The following is an 18,002-nucleotide window of genomic DNA, read 5'->3' on the forward strand; positions in this document are numbered from 1 at the left end:
ATTGTGTTATCAGATACACATACCTATCATAATCCTATAAAACCAATCCAAATTCTACAAAAAAAATCGTAATTACACGAGGTTAGACAACTTCATAAAAATCAAAATAAATTAAAGATGTTACTCAACAGATTAAAAAGACAGTGAATAAAATGGTGAAATAGTAAATTTTTCCAATAAAACTGTGTGAATTAGATTTTTTTTCGGTAAATAGACAAATTCGTTGAAGTTTTTCAGAAATATTGTAAAATAGGCTAAATATACTCAGTTTTTTGGACATTCAGCCAACATTGCTTTAAACTTTTTAAGTAAATAATGTTGTAATTGTATAAATACATCGTCAGAATGAAAGAGATTGGTTGGTATAGTTTTTGAAAACATAGTTATTGCTGCATAATATATCATAGTGATACCTATTTCATAATTTATAAATTAACTGGATGATGGATAATTAGAAACGATCTTAAAAATCTTGAAATAATAAGTATGAACAATATAAATTTTAATTCATGTTTAGACTAAATAAACAAGATTTCATGAGATTTTAAACCTTTTTTAAGTCTCCTGTATTGCTTTACTCTATTATTTTTTTATAATATTTTAGTATTAGAAGACCAATTTATACTAAGCTACAAAGAATGTCTCTTTGAAATTATTGCGTAATCAGATACACATACCTATCATAATTCAATACAACCAGTCCAAATTCTACAAAAAATCGTAATTAGAGGAGGTTAGAAAACTTCTTAAAAATCAAAATAAATTAAAGATGTTACTCAACAGATTAAAAAGACAGTGAATAAAAATGGTAAATAGCAAAGTTTTCCGATAAAACTGCGTGAATTAGATTTTTTTTCGCTAAATAGACAAATTCGTTGAAGTTTTTCAGAAATATTGTAAAAGAGGCTAAATATACTCAGTTTCTTGGACATTCAGCCAACATTACTTTAAAATTTTCAAGTGAATAATGTATATAATATGTATTTGTTGTATCGATAGTTTTGCTTGTAAGATGTTTATTTCGTATCTCATGCACTCTGATATTCGTAATTTACTTCTTAGTTCTATTATGTATTGTTTATTTAATTCGATATTTCTTTTTTTGTAAGATTTTAATGATACGGTGAAACAGTAAATTTTTCCAATAAATCTGGGTGAATTAGTTTTCTTTTTTGGTTATATAGTGTAACAACCTAGACACCTTTTTTTCCAGCAGTAATGATATTTTATTTCAATATTTCCATCGTCACTACGATGAGAGTCGTAGGTAATCATTTAATTTTAGAAAATATTTATCCTGAATAAGATTCAAATTTACATGTCTATCAAGTTTGTTTTGTTTAGGCAAGCAGGCACTAATTCGTAAAATTATTTTTCCTTAACTTGATTTAATTCCAAAGCATAAACATTCACTGATATACTATTTACTATTTCAAACTTCGAGTTATGACTTATTGGAGCTTCCAAGTCCTCGGTTTTCAAAACAGTATATGGATATGACGATGTAAGTTCTTTATTTATTTTATTTTAGCTGGATAAAGAGAGCTAATAATCATCTAATAAAAGCAATTTTGATCATCATTTTTGATATTTATGTACCAAATTATGTACAGTTTTTTAGACGTTGTCAACACTGCTTTAAAATATTTCGGCAAATAATGGTGTAATTGTAGAAATACATTTGAAACTAGCCAATATGAAGGAGATTGGTTGGTAGCGTTTTTTGAAAGCATAATATCTTAAGGAGTTACTTATTGCATTTATAAATTAACTCGATGATGGGTAAGTAAAAATTGGGTAATATGTATTGAAAATGTGACAGTATACCTACAACAAAAGACACGATATCTTAAAATTTTTGAAATAATAAATATGAATACTAATATCCTATTTCAAGCTGGACGAGAAGCTAGAAGATAGAACTAGAAATTTTAATTCATGTTTAGACTAAATAGTCAAGATTTTTGAATTTGGTGTGCCTCTTGTATGGCTTTTCCAATGCTTGAATTTTGTATCTTATACATACCGTATTATTTTCTTCCATAGACAAATGTATCACAATATGAAAGTTCTAATCTGATTCTGATTCTAATTCTAATTTTTCCATAAGTGAATTAGAAACCTGTTTAAAATGCAATTAAAATACTGTACTTATAGAATGATTAAGAAAATTTCCGATTGTAGTAATGGCGTTAGTGCAAATAAAGAATTATATCGACACACACCTTAAGTTTCCAGATGGTTGGTAAGAATATATTTAGTTCGAATTATTTTAAAACCGTCCAAAGATCCTTCGAAACCTAGTTCGAATTATTTTAAAACCGTTCAAAGATCCTTCGAAACCAGAATCATACCAGGGTAAATTCTTAGAGTCATGCGTACTAAAAACATTCGAAAGAATGATTAAGTCATAATTAATAATGACATTATTTTCTACCTACGTATCGTGTATTTTTCGTGTTTTTTTTTTGTATCTTTCGTAAAACAATAAGGAGCGCAAGAAAATTTATTATTTATTATTTTTATTGTGAATAAGCCACATTTTTACTTTAAAATTAGTTTATTTTGACCTATCGATTTCCCTTTCGGAGATCATTCTCATAGTACAAATGTATTTGATTTTTTTTTTGATTGGATCAATAGAAGTTCGATTTTTTGCTTATTATTAACTTGTGTATACCCATAATAAGTAATTTTCTCAATCGGATTACTCTAATTATACTAAAAGACTTTTGCTTTAAAAATTTGCGACCTATTTCTATTAGATATCTTCCTTTTAGATATATTTTTTGTCTTTGTCATTTATATTGCACTAAGTCGAAGTTCTTTTTCATATCGATGAATTCAATTTGTTTTATGCATGGGATTGTATTTGAGATCACATTTAAAACGTACTTTATAACAAAAATTTGTATTCTCCAACTGATTAGAACTCTAAATCTGGTTTGAAAATAATATGAGAAATATCGGTGGTTTGGACTTAGCGAAAGAATTTATCTGATATGTATTGTAGGTATTATCGATATAATGATAGATTTAGCAATTAGTGGCTTGCATATATTTATGCTTCATATACTGACATTTTGCACCTAGGGAGAGATAATGTAAATATTGAGAGTTGCATGGTAAAAATAAGAGGTTTACTAGTTTGGACATAATGAAAGAACGCCTGTGTATAATAGAGTACGAAAGATTTGGATGTTTCTCAGTAAAAACGAAAATACTAAAGCCCTTTTGACATGCTGATGTATTTGATTTTTATGTCTGACTAGAACTCTAAATCTGGTTTGCATACAGAGTGAGTTTTATGTATGGAAACACTCAATTATCTCGGAAACGGCTTGCAAGATTTTTATAGATTTTGATGGGTATGAATTTTCTGAGGCGGTCTATATTATAGTGACAATTACATTGTTGTCAGATTTTACGTTTTTCTGGAAATCCAATTCCGTATTTCTAATAGGACAAGAAGTCGTTATTTGAGTTTTGAAGTCCTAAAGAAATACTGATTATTTTTCATGTTATTTTCCCTACAACTAAATGCCATAATTTCGAAGTTATTGCTACATTTATTAAAAAAAATTTAAACAAATTATAAAAACCAATAGTGTACAAAAGTATACAACACGATAGTATACGAAAAGTTTGGATGTTTCTTAGTAGAAACGAAAATACTAAAACCCTTTTGACATGCTGATGTATTTGATTTTTATGCTTGACTAGAACTCTAAATCTGGTTTGAAAATAATGTGAGAAATATCGGTGGTTTGGACTTAGCGAAAGAATTTATCTGATATGTATTTTAGGTATTAGCGATATAATGATAGATTTAGCAATTGGTGGTTTGCATATATTTGTATTCCATTTTGATACACTGATATTTTCTAGGAAGAAATAATGTAAATATTGAGAGTTGCGTGTTAAAAATAAGAGGTTTACTAGTTTGGACATATAGAAAGAACGCCCGTGTATAATATTTTACGAAAGATTTGGATGTTTCTCAGTAGAAAAGAAAATACTAAAGCCTTTTTGACATGCTGATGTATTTGATTTTTATGCCATTGTATTTTATTGGTTGAGGTACTGTAAGTTACGATTGGACGGAAAATACGTATCTAAGACCCTTTTGACATGATGTATTTTATTTTTCTGTCACTGAACTCTATTGGTTAAATCGTATCATTTGAGAATTCGTATGTCCCTATTGCACCAAGAGGACCGAAGATACAGAACTCCTTTTTAACATTCTGCTCTATTTGATTTTTCTGTGTCTGGTGGTTAAATCATTTGTATCTAATGTCTTTATGGCATGATGTTATGTTTAATTTTTCTATATTATTCAATTTGTTAAATCACATGATACCTCACATATCTCTCAGAGAGGGATGGATTGGACATATCAAAATACTGCTTCTATTATATCTTATACGTTATCAGGGGCATTAGTTACGTATTTTCAGGATACAGCCAAAAGGGCATTAGTTATATCTTCTGTTTTATTGGTCCAATCGTGACGTAAAAGTCGGACCTCCACCACAAAACGAGACAAAAATGAGCAGAATGGACCTTAAATTTTTTTTTTAATTTCCCCAGCATCTGGGGAAAAATTGATTTTCTATCTAACTCTAATACACAGGCTCTTATGGGAGGCGCTGTTGCTAGATATTGCGAAATGCCCAGTTTGTCAGTAGATCTAGGGAAATTTTTTTGTGTACCCATACCGGTGGGCACTACATACCTACAACTTTTATTGTCTATGCCTCTCTACGTTATGCCATTTAGGCATGCCTACAACCTTTATTGTCCATGTCTCTCCTTACGTCTATGTCTCTCTACGTTAAGCCGTTTAGGTACTACATACCTACAACTTTTATTGTCTATGCCTCTCTTTTTACTTGTGTATATATAATTTTCTCAATCGAATTACTCTAAAAGACTTTTGCTTTGAAAATTTGCAATCTCTTTCTATTAAATATCTTCCTTCTAGATTTTTTTTGTCTTTGTCATTTATAATGCACTCAGTCGAAGTTCTTTTTCATATCGATGAATTCAATTTGTTTTATGTATGGGATTTTATTTGAGATCATATTTAGAACGAATTATGGTAGATTCCTTCAACGTAATATCTGTATCAGGACAAATTCAAATAAAAATAGCGAATTTAACTAAAAATACTGAAATGGAATAAAAATGGTGAATTTGAATAAAAATGGCGAATTGGTGGCACCAAATGTTATGGCCGTAGATAAAATATAGTATGCAGCTCGTAACGGTTAGTTTATGGATTAAATAACATATTCGATACTCCCCACACCTTTAACGTACCACAATCTCCAATCAGACCAATGCTAATGAGATGTCACCATCGCTTACACATAAATTATGTTACGGTCGTAGATAAAATATATGCTTCTCTACGTTAAGCCGTTTAGGTACTACATACCTACAACTTTTATTGTCTATGCCTCTCTTTTTACTTGTGTATATATAATTTTCTCAATCGAATTACTCTAAAAGATTTTGCTTTGAAAATTTGCAATCTTTTTCTATTAAATATCTTCCTTCTAGATTTTTTTTGTCTTTGTCATTAGGTACTACATACCTACAACTTTTATTGTCTATGCCTCTCTTTTTACTTGTGTATATATAATTTTCTCAATGGAATTACTCTAAAAGACTTTTGCTTTGAAAATTTGCAATCTTTTTCTATTAAATATCTTCCTTCTAGATTTTTTTTTGTCTTTGTCATTTATAATGCACTCAATCGAAGTTCTTTTTCATATCGATGAATTCAATTTGTTTTAAGTATATGATTTTATTTGAGATCAGATTTAGAACTTACTTTATAACAAAAATACGTATTCTCCAACTGACTAGAACTCTAAATCTGCTTTGAAAATAATATGGGAAATATCGGTAGTTTGGACTTAGCGAACTGAACTACAAAAATTGGACTTAAAATCGCGAATTGGAATAAAATGGCGGCTAATAGCTGAACTATGGTAGATTTCTTCGACGCAATGTCAAGGAAAATTGGAATAAAAATAGCGAATTTGAATAAAAATACTGAAATGGAATAAAAATTGTAAATAAAAATACTGAATTGGTGGCGCCATCTAACGGATAATAGCTAAACTATGGTAGATTTCTTTGACGTAATGTCAAGGAAAATTGGATCAAAAATGGTGAATTTAAATAAAAATACTGAAATGGAATAAAAATGGCGAATTGGCGGCGCCATCTAGCTAATAATAGGTAAACTATGGTAGATTCCGTTGACGTAATGTCAAGGAAAATTGGATCAAAAATGGCGAATTTAAATAAAATTACTGTAATGGAATAAAAATGGCGAATTGGAATAAAAATGCAGAATTGGAATAAAAATGGCGGATTGGTGGCGCCATCTAGCTAAACTATGTGACGTCAGCATCTATCTCACTCTTACTCATTGGAAAGGTACTTCTCTCTCTAACACATTGATTTCCCTATCCTGATAGTCGTAGTAACTTTGGTTATCTACTAAGGAAGGTTCTCAGAATGATATTTGGCCCTCAAAGAGATGCAGTGAAAACATCTCATTCTTCAAGTGCCATCTCCGCGACGGAGGTTGGTAATCATCATAGCTATTGAGATTTTAGAGACGGCTGCTCTAAAAAATTCATTTGATGTACATCCGTACCATTCTCTCTGGTTGCACAGCCACGATATTCTGCGTATCCCTATGCTTCTTTTTCCTTGAATCTTTCCCTGCATATTTAATTGGAGCAAGTTATATCTTTCAATCTCTCTCCATGTGTAATATGCCCGAGACACTCGAATTTTCTTGTTTTGATAGTATATAAGATTTGTATGTCTTTATTCATCTTTCTCAGAATCTCTTTGTTTGTGACGCGTTCTGTCCGCTATATTTTCAGAATTCTTCTGTACACCCACAACTCAAATGATTCTAATTTTTTCATAATAAGAGGAAAACTAAAAGCCCTAGCTACAAAGTTTACTACCTTTTAAACAATTAGAATAATTGAAATAAAATACAGTAAACAATATTTTAAATCCAAGACTTTTCGTTATAGTCCAGAAAGCCACTGCGCATCCGCTAGGAAAAATATTCTAATTCGGATTTTTTGCACAATCTTACTCAAAAAGGACCCCTTTTAACAAATTTGCATGTTGCCAGGACCAAAAGTTGGTCAAAAATTTTTTAAACTTTTTTTTTGTTTTTTTCCTAAAATTATTTTTTTTTTGCATGGAACAAAATTTTTTTAGATTTTTTGGATCATTCCAAACAGAAAAGCCCTTTAGTGACTTTTCTCTAAAGTTGATAGTTTTTGACATATAAGCGATTAAAAATTGAAAATTTGCGAAATCGGACATTTTTAACCCTCAAAAACTATGTGAAAAACTGAAAACTTGAATGTTGCCAAGGTAGGTGAATATTCTTTAAACATCGATTGATGAAATCCCGAAGAGTTTTTTGCAATACAATATCAACAACCCCTTTGTTTTTTAATTGCCAATCAAGCGTGCGCGACACTATTTTCCACCGTTGCATGTGTATGCAGTATGGTGCAAATGAAAGGAATAAATTCGTTTTTTCGTAAACCGGCGACTTTAAGCAAAAATCCCGAAACAGGTCGATTTTTGTTTTTAAGTTATGATATTGTGATATATATGGTATACTAGTGACGTCATCCATCTGGGCGTGATGACGTAATCGATGATTTTTTTAAATGAGAATACGGGTCGTGTGCTGGCTCATTTGAAAGGTTCTTCATTTCTATATTCAGTAATATAAACATGTACATAATTATTTATACAGGGTGTCCAAAAAAATTTTATTAAATTAAATCATTTGGCAAATTGATAAAAAAATTAAATTTTTGGACACCTTGTATAAATAAATATGTAAATATTTATATTACTGAATAGAGAATTGAAGAACCTTTCAAGTGAGCTAGCACACGACCACTATTCTCATTTAAAAAAATCATCGATTACGTCATCACGCCCAGATGGATGACGTCACTAGTATACCATATATGTCACAATATCAAAACTTAAAAATAAAAATCGACTTGTTTCGGGATTTTCCTTAAAGTCGCCGGTTTACGATATAACGAATTTATTCCTTTCATTTGCACCATACTGCATACACATGCAACAGTGGAAAATAGTGTCGCGCACACTTGATTGGCAATTAAAAAACAAAGGGGTTGTTGATATTGTATTGCAAAAAACTCTTCGGGATTTCATCAATCAATGTTTAAAGAATATCTACCTAGCTTGGTAACATTCAAATTTTCAGTTTTTCACATAGTTTTGAGGGTTAAAAATGGCCGATTTCGCAATTTTTCAATTTTTAATCGCTTAAATGTCAAAAACTATCAACTTTAGAGAAAAGTCACTAAAGAGCTTTTCTGTTTGGAATGATCCAAAAAACTTAAAAAAATTTTGTTCCATGCCAAAAAAATAATATTAAGAAAAAAACAAAAAAAAAAAACGTTTAAAAAATTTTTGACCACCTTTTGGTCCTGGCAACATGCAAATTTGTTAAAAGGGGTCCTTTTTGAGTAAGGTTGTGCAAAAAATCCGAATTAGAATATTTTTCCTAGCGGATGCGCAGTGGCTTTCTGGACTATTAATAAACTGCTTTCTGGCTGCATCCCGTATCTCGAGATTTTACAATTAGTGCAGTCACTGAAGGTGGATATGAGCTATTACCTCCGATTTCGTTGAACCTCCCTCGATTTGCATGAAAATTGGTGAGTAGTTACATAATATCTCGAGGAACAAAGGTGACATGGTGCCAACTTGCGCTTTTACCCTGGGGGTGGGTGCCACCCCTTCTCGAGGGTGAAAATTATTTTATTAAAAATAATTACATAATTCGATAGAGGGACAAATTCCAAGTAAAATTTGTTTTATATAGTTGTTAAAATAAATCAAAACTTTTTGAGTTATTAAAGATCAAAGATTTTAAGTTTTCATGAGAAAAATACATGTTTTTAACCGATTTTTCATAAATAACTCAAAAACTATAAGTTTTTACAAAAAAGTTATTTATAACCAAAATTAAAGCTAATAAAAAAGAAATGAACCACTTACCAAAAATACCTTTTAATTTTAACTAAAAGTGAGTTATATGTAAGTGAATGTATATTTTCTTCGGCGAGTACCCAAATCTAAGTATTTAAGCTTAAATAACGGGAAAACGATGCATTTTATAACATAAACTTATTAAAAATTTGTCAAAGTACTTAGAAATATCTATCGAATGAGCCTTCAAACAAGTTGATAGCATTAAAATTTATGCTCAAAATTTTTTCAAAATTTATCTTTTAAAGTTTTTTTCAAAAAATGTTCTTGTTTTTTTTTAATAAGTCCGTTAATTGTTAGGATATAAGGTTCAATTGAAAACCATTTGAAAGTTAATTCCAAGGGCAATTAAACGACGTTGAATTTAATCTTTTAAACCCCTTACTTTTTTAAAAATAAAAGGTTAAATGGCTCCGGTTACATGGTTCTCGCAGCAAAATTTAAGCTTTAAACTTTTCTATCTCGGTTATTTTTTACCCTACAGAAATAATAAAAAAAGAAAAATATTTGATATAGAAAAAACTAAAATTTGGTTTTGTATAATTTTTTACGTATATTGAGTGTTTTTGGAGATATTATCAAAAGAAAATTAAAAATTACAATCATTTTAAACATCCTGATTTTTTTAAATCATACCTTTTTTCAAAAATTTTCATTCTAAACCGGTCAAAATTGTTGAAATCATTACTTATGCTAACATAAAGAAATTATTGTAAGGATTCCTATAAATTTTAATTTTTGTGGAAATGGGGTATGTTTTATTTTTCACTTTTTCCTAAAAAATTCGAAAGCGTTGTCTTATTTTCATCATAACTTGCTTAATTTTAATGCTATTAACTTCTTCTGAAGCTCAATTGATAGGTAATCCGAAGTGCTTTGACAGATGCTTAACAGGTATATCTATAAAATGCATCGTTTTCCCGTTATTTAAGCTTGAATACTTAGACTTGAGTACTCGTCGAAAAAAATTTACATTCAATTACCCATAACTCACTTTGACTTAACATTAGTTTAGTTCCTTAGGTGAGGAGTGTACTCAATTTTTTATTATCTTCAATGTTGTTAATAATAATATTTTTGTAAAGTTATAATATTTTGAGTTATACGTGAAAAACAGCTTTAAGGCATGCATTTTTTTTAAGAAAAAAATAAAATCTTTGATCCTCAATAACTCAAAAAGCATTGATTTATATTAATAACTTTATATAACAAATTTTGCTTAGAATTTGTCCTTATATCGATTTATGGTATTATTTTTGATAAAATAATTTTCACCCTCAAGAAGGGGTGGCATCTACCCCTAAGGTAAAAGCGCAAGTTTGCATCATGTCACCTTTGTTGCTTGAGGTATCCTCTAACTACTCACCAATTTTCATGAAAATAGATGAAGGTTCAACGAAATCAGAGGTGAAAACCTTCAGTGACTCCACTAAATATATAATCACAGAGACGACGAAAGGAGAAAGCAAAAAGGACACTTAGGCCACGCATTTACCTTCTCTTCGTCTAGGAAAAGGACCGAAAGACAGTTTCTAAATACTCAGAACTGAGTAAAAATGAAAAAGATAAATGCAGATTTTTGTTTATATTCGGTTCAGATTTGGAACACCATCTCCATATAGCCATTTCAGCATCCTCATGCCTCATCAGTGAAGCTATGCAGTCACAAATCACAAAATCACAAAAATCTGCATTTATCTTTTCTAATTTTTTCATTTATACATCATTCAAGGTCCAAGCTTTGATTCCATAAAACAAAGTGAAGAAAACGTTGCATCTAGCCAACCAAACTCTCAGCTCCAACTTGAAATTTCTTGTGCACAGCACTTTTCTTATTTTGATAGAATTAAATTGCTCTAGCCTTTTCTATTCTGATTTTGATTTCCTGTAAGTAATCTCCTGTGGAGTTGATCATTGTTCCAAGGTACGCATATTGATCGACTCGTTTGACATTGGATCCGTTTATGAAGATATTCTTGTTATCTCTTTTAGTTTGTGATATTCTTATAAACTTTGTCTTCTTGACTTTCATGGTTAGACCGTTTTCTTGTCCAAACTTTGCTATTTTGATCACCAGCCGCTGAAGATCCAAAATATTTTCGGCTAAGATGACAGTGTCATCCGCATATCTTATGCTGTTAACGGAAACTCCATTTACCTTTATTCCAGCTGTTTCAACCTCAAGAGCATTTTTCAAGATCTCTTCAGAGTAGGCATTGAAAGAATTGGCGACAACACGTATCCCTGTCTCACCCCACATCTGATTTCAATTTCCCCTGAGAGCTGATCGTTAACACGTACTTTTGCTCGTTGCTTATAACATAAATTCGATATAATCCTGAGGTTACTGTACTCTATCTTCTTTGATTTCAGGAAATGCATTATCTGTTCATGTCGTACATATTATTACGAAAACGTCGTGAAAACATCGTCAGACATATAAAAGCTAACCAGATAAGATTGGCAAGTCAGACAGGTCAGAGGAAGACAGAGTATTCAAGACAGTATTTTTTGAGAGACTAGATGGTAGAAGATCAGTAGACCGTCCTAGAAAAAGATGGAAGGATGATGTTGAAGCCAATTTATCTAGTATTCGGGTACAATAATGGGAAATGGAATCGCAAAATTGTAGAAGGAGGAGGGCTATTATAGTGGATGCTGCAAAGACTCACCCCGAGTTGTAAAGCCAGTCAAGAAGAAGAAGAAAAGAAGAAGAAGAAGAAGAAGAAGAAGAAGAAGAAGAAGAAGAAGAAGAAAAAGATGTTCAATTTAATTTACCAAACAAAAAGCTTTATTAAAATATATTTTCTCTCTGAAGATCTGTTGGGAAATCTTTTTACTCATTAATAACAGTCTACACTCTACACTATGCTTAAAAATTGTGTATACATAACGAGTGTTAAAGCTTTAATCCACGCATTGTTTGTATTTGGCTTCTCGGTATTTAGGTATTTAATTATAGTTGCTTAATGTATGGTAGGGTGGGCCGAAAAAAACTTTTTTTTATTTCGTGTCGCTATACCGCGGAAAAGTTGCTACTAGGATAGAGTTTTAAATGGGGTCTAGGACGTTTCATCGCCGCCGTTTCGATGCCGCCAGTTCGATGCCGATGCCGGCCGATTCATCGCCAGTCAATTAATCGCTATCTGATATATTTCCGAATTTTCGACAGTTACAATTATTAGTTATTTTTAGTATTAATTAGGAATTCTAGGAAATGCGAGATATGACGGCGATGAAATTTACTGGCGATGAACCGGCGGCATCGAAACGGCCGGCGATGAACCGGCGGCATCGAAACGTCCCATTCCGTTTTAAATGACAAAAAGAATTTTTCAAATCGGTTGATATCTTCCGGTCGCGCATTGGTCGTACAGTTTGAAAAATTGGTTGTTTTTGAAATTTTTTTAAAAACACAAAACTATTTTATCCCGTTTTGCTATACTGCGTACATCTTTCCTTGAGGGGTCAGGATTAAAATAAAGGAAAGAAAAAAAGATATATTGACATATTCCTGTCGCGCATCGTCCATAAAATATTTTAAAAAATTTTGTTTTTTGCTATTTTATTCTTTGAAAATACAACGCTTTTAATAATATAAAACCAACTTAACGGCCCTACTTTTCATGTGCCAGGCACAAGACTTAAATAAAAAAACAACTGAATTGCAATAAAAACGCAATAAAAATTTCAAAAACAACCAATACTTACTCCATTAAAATGTTACATTTTTTAAGCCATACCTTGCATTTGTTGGAGGAGTCAATTTTATTTCTTTAATGTGTAGGGGGGATCAGCAGAAGCTTAAGTTCGGGTTTTTGGGGTCGCCACCCTTGTCCCCCGGCCGCCATCTTGGAAATGGGGTGCAAAGGGGTTTCGCGCTATATCTCGTAAACTATCAACCCTACGGAAAATGTAATTAAACATAAAATGTAGCAAATTAAATTTCCTACAATTTTTTTATTACTTTTTACCGTCAAGTGACTATCAAAAAAGATATAAACAAAAATATGTAAAAAAATTTTAACAAGTTTCATTTTGGAGGTTATAACTTTTTTTCAGTTCATTTTAAAATAAAATAACATTAAAGCAATTTTACGACCAATGCGCGACAGGAAGATATCAACCAATTTGAAAATTTCTTTTTGTAATTTAAAACTCTATCCTAGTAGCAACTTTTCCGCGGTATAGCAACACGAAATAAAATAAAAAGTTTTTTTCGGCCCACCCTAATGTATGGCCACCCTCCCTTGATGACGTATTTCCTACAATACCTACTACAATATTTTTCTGTTTCAATAAAAGTTATATAGCTTAATTAAAGGAATTGACAAAGAAGTCTCTAAATCAATGCTACGGTCGTCGTTTAAATTATTAAAACACTTTAATTCTTTAATTAGGAGAATCCAACTTGTTATTTCTGTCGTCAGCCGCTTCATCGATATAGATATAATAACGGTTTGGAAAATAATGGCTTCCCCTACAGTTAATTAATTACTATTAAAAATGTTACGTAATTGTCGGATATTGGAGAAATTAATAACAGATATCGAACATTTTATTAAGAGTTTTAATTATATTTTAACGTTTTTATCGGCTCCTTAAAATGTCTGAGACTCTGATTATCCCATTAAATTGTAATTTAAGAAGAGATAATGATAACGCTACCATTTAAACGGTTTAAAAATGGCTTTAAGTGTGAACTATTTCCATGGGATATTTGTATTAGGTGAAAGTAATGGTAATGAGAGAATTACACGAAATGGAGTAAGAGTAAACGACAAAATTTAAACTACTAGTACATAGCGACATAAATTTAAATACCTCTTGTAGAAATGCAGTTCTTATAAATTGCCAAGTCAAAATAATTGTAAATAAGTACAAAAAGAGAAAAGTCTACGAACTTCATCTTCTTATTGGAGTCAACGTCTCTTGTGGAAGTTCCTGATCAACTTACCTATTTTCACTTTCGAAACTGAAAAGACCCAAGCATTTATCTTTAAAAAGAGATCCAAGAGAACAGCTGGCAGTGCAAGACAGACCCATTAAATGGCAAAACAAAGCTAAATACCTAGGAGTTACAATGGATCAAGGTCTAACATCCACACCACATGTTAACGCGACAGCCAAGAAAACAGCAACGGCCACAGCGGCAATAAGAGAACTAGCTCACAAGAAAAAGAAGGAAATTAGCTATGAAAACCAAATTAAGACTGATAATCAGCATGTTACTACTAATTATTACATATGCATCTCTTGCATAGGGACACAAAAGTCATAGCGACAAAAGAAGATTCAAGCAGCACACAACAACTGCCTTAGGCTGCAATTGTGCCCAGATGCATCGCCGAACGGTTCTTATTTAGACACCTAAAACCTAAAGAGCACTGGATATAATGGAGAAAACCCAAACCGGATCCTGCGAGAAATGTTAAGATATGATGTGTACCGTATATGGAAGCACAGAACACAAATAGCAAAATAGTAGCAAAAATACGAGTATAATACTGCCGTGTTACGGTAAAAGGCAGTACGTGACATTTTTGTCAAAAATGAGATATTAATGTATCCTACCTAAGTAGTAACTGCTCTTACTTTTACAAAGGGTTTGGTGCACATTTATAGTCAACTTATACCAGAACTAGCAATGGCAAAAAGCAGTAACTAACAAAGTGACTCTCAATGTGATGGTAACAGGCAGTATCCAACGTAATAACTAATTAACTGCTGTTTGCCTACACAGAGATCTGGAACATAATTATGTGAATGTAAATGCCAGTATCTACTTAGTAAAGTAGATACTGCTATTTTCCTTCACATTTGTATTCAAAGTTTGTATTATATTATGACATAAGGCAGTATATTCTCAGATAGGTACTGCCATTTGCGTAAACATCACCTGATTTAACATCCGTTAAAATAAACACATGACATCGCGCAGAAAGTGTAACTTGCAGTCCTGACCGTACTTAGATTTGTTTAGTCTACTGTTTGAAGTGTATGTAAGGTATTGTATTTTGTGGAGTGCGCCAAAACTATTCAAATAACATGTTTACCTCACGGGGTAAATATTTGGTGTCCTTAATAATACAAGAAGAAGCATCAGCTCAAGATGGTTGATATATTTATGTTTTTAAAATTAACGCTTTTTTATTATAAACGAGTAATACGTCTCTTGAGTCTGTAAGCATTCAGTTTAAAGCAACTTGTACATCTTGCAAGAAATGGTTCCAGCACTCTGAAAATGCCAAAAAAGGGAAGATTTGAATACAAACCGGATGTAGGACAGGAAAATGTGAAAACCGAAGTAGTAAGGAGTGTAGACTTACAGAAAGTTATACTGCTACCAAGGATTCCCGAAAGCCAGAAGACATTTTTTACAAGACGACTTGTGGCTTTTCATCTAGCCTTTGCATCAATGGCAAACAAGAAGAGTAGAAGCACTAAAAAAACATATCAGTCTTGTGGCATGAAGGAGTGTCTGGAAGAAAGGCAGAAGAAATTGCATCTGCTTATTGTAGAGCTTTAGTTGAAGAAAGAGACGCAGTATTGTATTGGAGAGACAATTGCTCAGCCCAAAATAAAAATTGGTGCTTATTTACCATGTGTGTCACAATGGTAAATTGAAAACTGATTGCCACCTCTGAAATTACCCTTAAATATTTTGAGACAGGCCACACCTTCATGAGTTCGGGTTTTGTTCATCACGATGAGGAATTGACCATGAAGATCACAAATGAAGGAAATATTTACGAGTTCAACGATTTTATCAAGGCTATAGAAAAGTCAAATGAAAAAAAAAATTAACGTAATTTGTATAAAAAACGAAGATGTTTTAAAGTGGCAATCTGGTGATTCAAAAATCAAATAAAAAAAACGGATAGACCTTTGCTTTGCGATATATCTCCTGTACAGTTCAGACGAGGCAGTCGATTACTTTTTTATAAAAATAATATTAACGACGAAAACTTCAAAGAATATGATTTTCTTAAAGCAAATTTTAAACTAGAAATTCCGAGTAAATTACGTGATAATTATTGTAAAGTTGTCCCTACGCAAAAGAAACAAGGTATAATTTCGCAACTCTGCCCTCTCGTACCTGAAAACAGACGGCATTTTTGGCTTTCATTAAATGAAGGTGACGTAGAAGACTTAATTAATTTCGAATAGTTTTTTCAATATTATGTAATTAATTAACACTTTTTTCTTTTTCTAATGTGAACTACATTTGATTTTTTATTTAATTACACTACCGCTGTATTCTGCATGTTTGTTTCATTTTTAAAATAATTCTACATTTCTGCTTAAGAAAACAACTTCATTATTAGGGCAAACAGCAGCAACTGCTTAATTTTCAGTCAAAAACCAACACAATTGTCTGATTTGTCAAAAATTAAGACATTTTTTTAATGTTTTTTAACGCTTTTCTGCTTAAAATTAAAGAAATAATAAATTGTGTGAAAGAAAAAATCTTAAATTACAAATAACTCAAAATCATTATTTTGGCACTTACTGCTTTTTACCTTATCACGGCAAAATAAAGTCTGGATAATTCTTCTTCTTCTTCTGGTTCCTATCCGTTTCGGATGTTGGAAATCATAGTGGCAATCATAACCTTGCTCGCTGCGGCTCGAAACAGTTCCTTGAGGGTTTCTTAAACCATAATCTCAAATTCCGCAGCCATGATATTCTCCTTCTACCGGGTCCGCGTTTACTTTTGACTTTACCTTGCAATATGGACTGCAGAAGGGAGTAACGGTGTTGATTTCTCATAAGGTGTCCCAGATACTGCAGTTTTATACGTTTGATGGTAAACACAATCTCCGATTCCTTCATCATTCTCCCTAGAACTTCCTTGCTCGTGATCCTTGCTGTCCAGGGTATTCTCAGTATTCTTCTATAGAGCCACATCTCAAACGCTTCAAATTTTTTAATAGTATCCCCCGTAAGGGTCCATGCCTCGCTTTCGTACAATAATATAGAGGAAACATAACATCTCAAATGCCTCATTTTTGATGGGGCTTTTGAAGATGGCGCTCATTTTGTTAAAAGCCGTTCTTGCTTTTCCTATGCGGCATTTGATTTACTGTACGTTGTTCCACTGCTAATTTATAAGAGTTAACAGGTAGCAATACTGTTTTACGCGCTCTATCTGCGTTCCATTTATGTACAGGTGAGCTCCGTTTATATTCTCCTTGCTGATAATATCATTTGTTTGGTTTTTTGGGTATTAATGTTTAGTCCGTACTGTTGACTGTACTCGTTGATTCTGTCCATTAGCCTCTGAAGTCCCTCTAAACTATCTGCTATCACCATGGTGTCGTCGGCATATCTAATATTGTTTACTCTTTCTCCATTTAGAAGGATACCTTCGTCTACTCCATATAGAGCCTCGTTAAAAATTCTCTCCATTAAATATCAACGGCGATAGAATAGATCCCTGCCTTACTCCACGTAGTATTTTTATGTGATCTGTTTCTTCTCCGTTAATTTTCATATATGCGGTCTGATTCCAGTAGAGTTCTGAAATTATTCTGATGTCTTTGTCATCTAAGTCCTCTTCTTTTAAAATTTTAATAATCTTTTGTTGTTGAACGAAGTTAATCCTAGTTTTACGAAAAGAAGACAACGCGCTCCTAACTGGCATCGCAGTATATTTTATAAAAAATATGTTTCAGACCGCCCTCAAAAGAAATCTACAAAGAACGGTTTCGGCCACCAAAAAAATTAACAAAATACGAATAAACGCGCAAGCCACAAAAGACTACTAACAAAAGCCAAAAAACGGGCAGGATGGGTCCACATCCTCGAGCGCCAAACTGGACTTGGACATAACCCGGCCGGAGGCGAATTTACAAAACCTATACCATTTCAGTCACGGCAGCGACTGAATTCGAGTAGGTTTT

Source organism: Diabrotica virgifera, chromosome 6 (assembly GCF_917563875.1).
Source record: "Diabrotica virgifera virgifera chromosome 6, PGI_DIABVI_V3a".
Lineage (NCBI taxonomy): Eukaryota > Metazoa > Arthropoda > Insecta > Coleoptera > Chrysomelidae > Diabrotica > Diabrotica virgifera.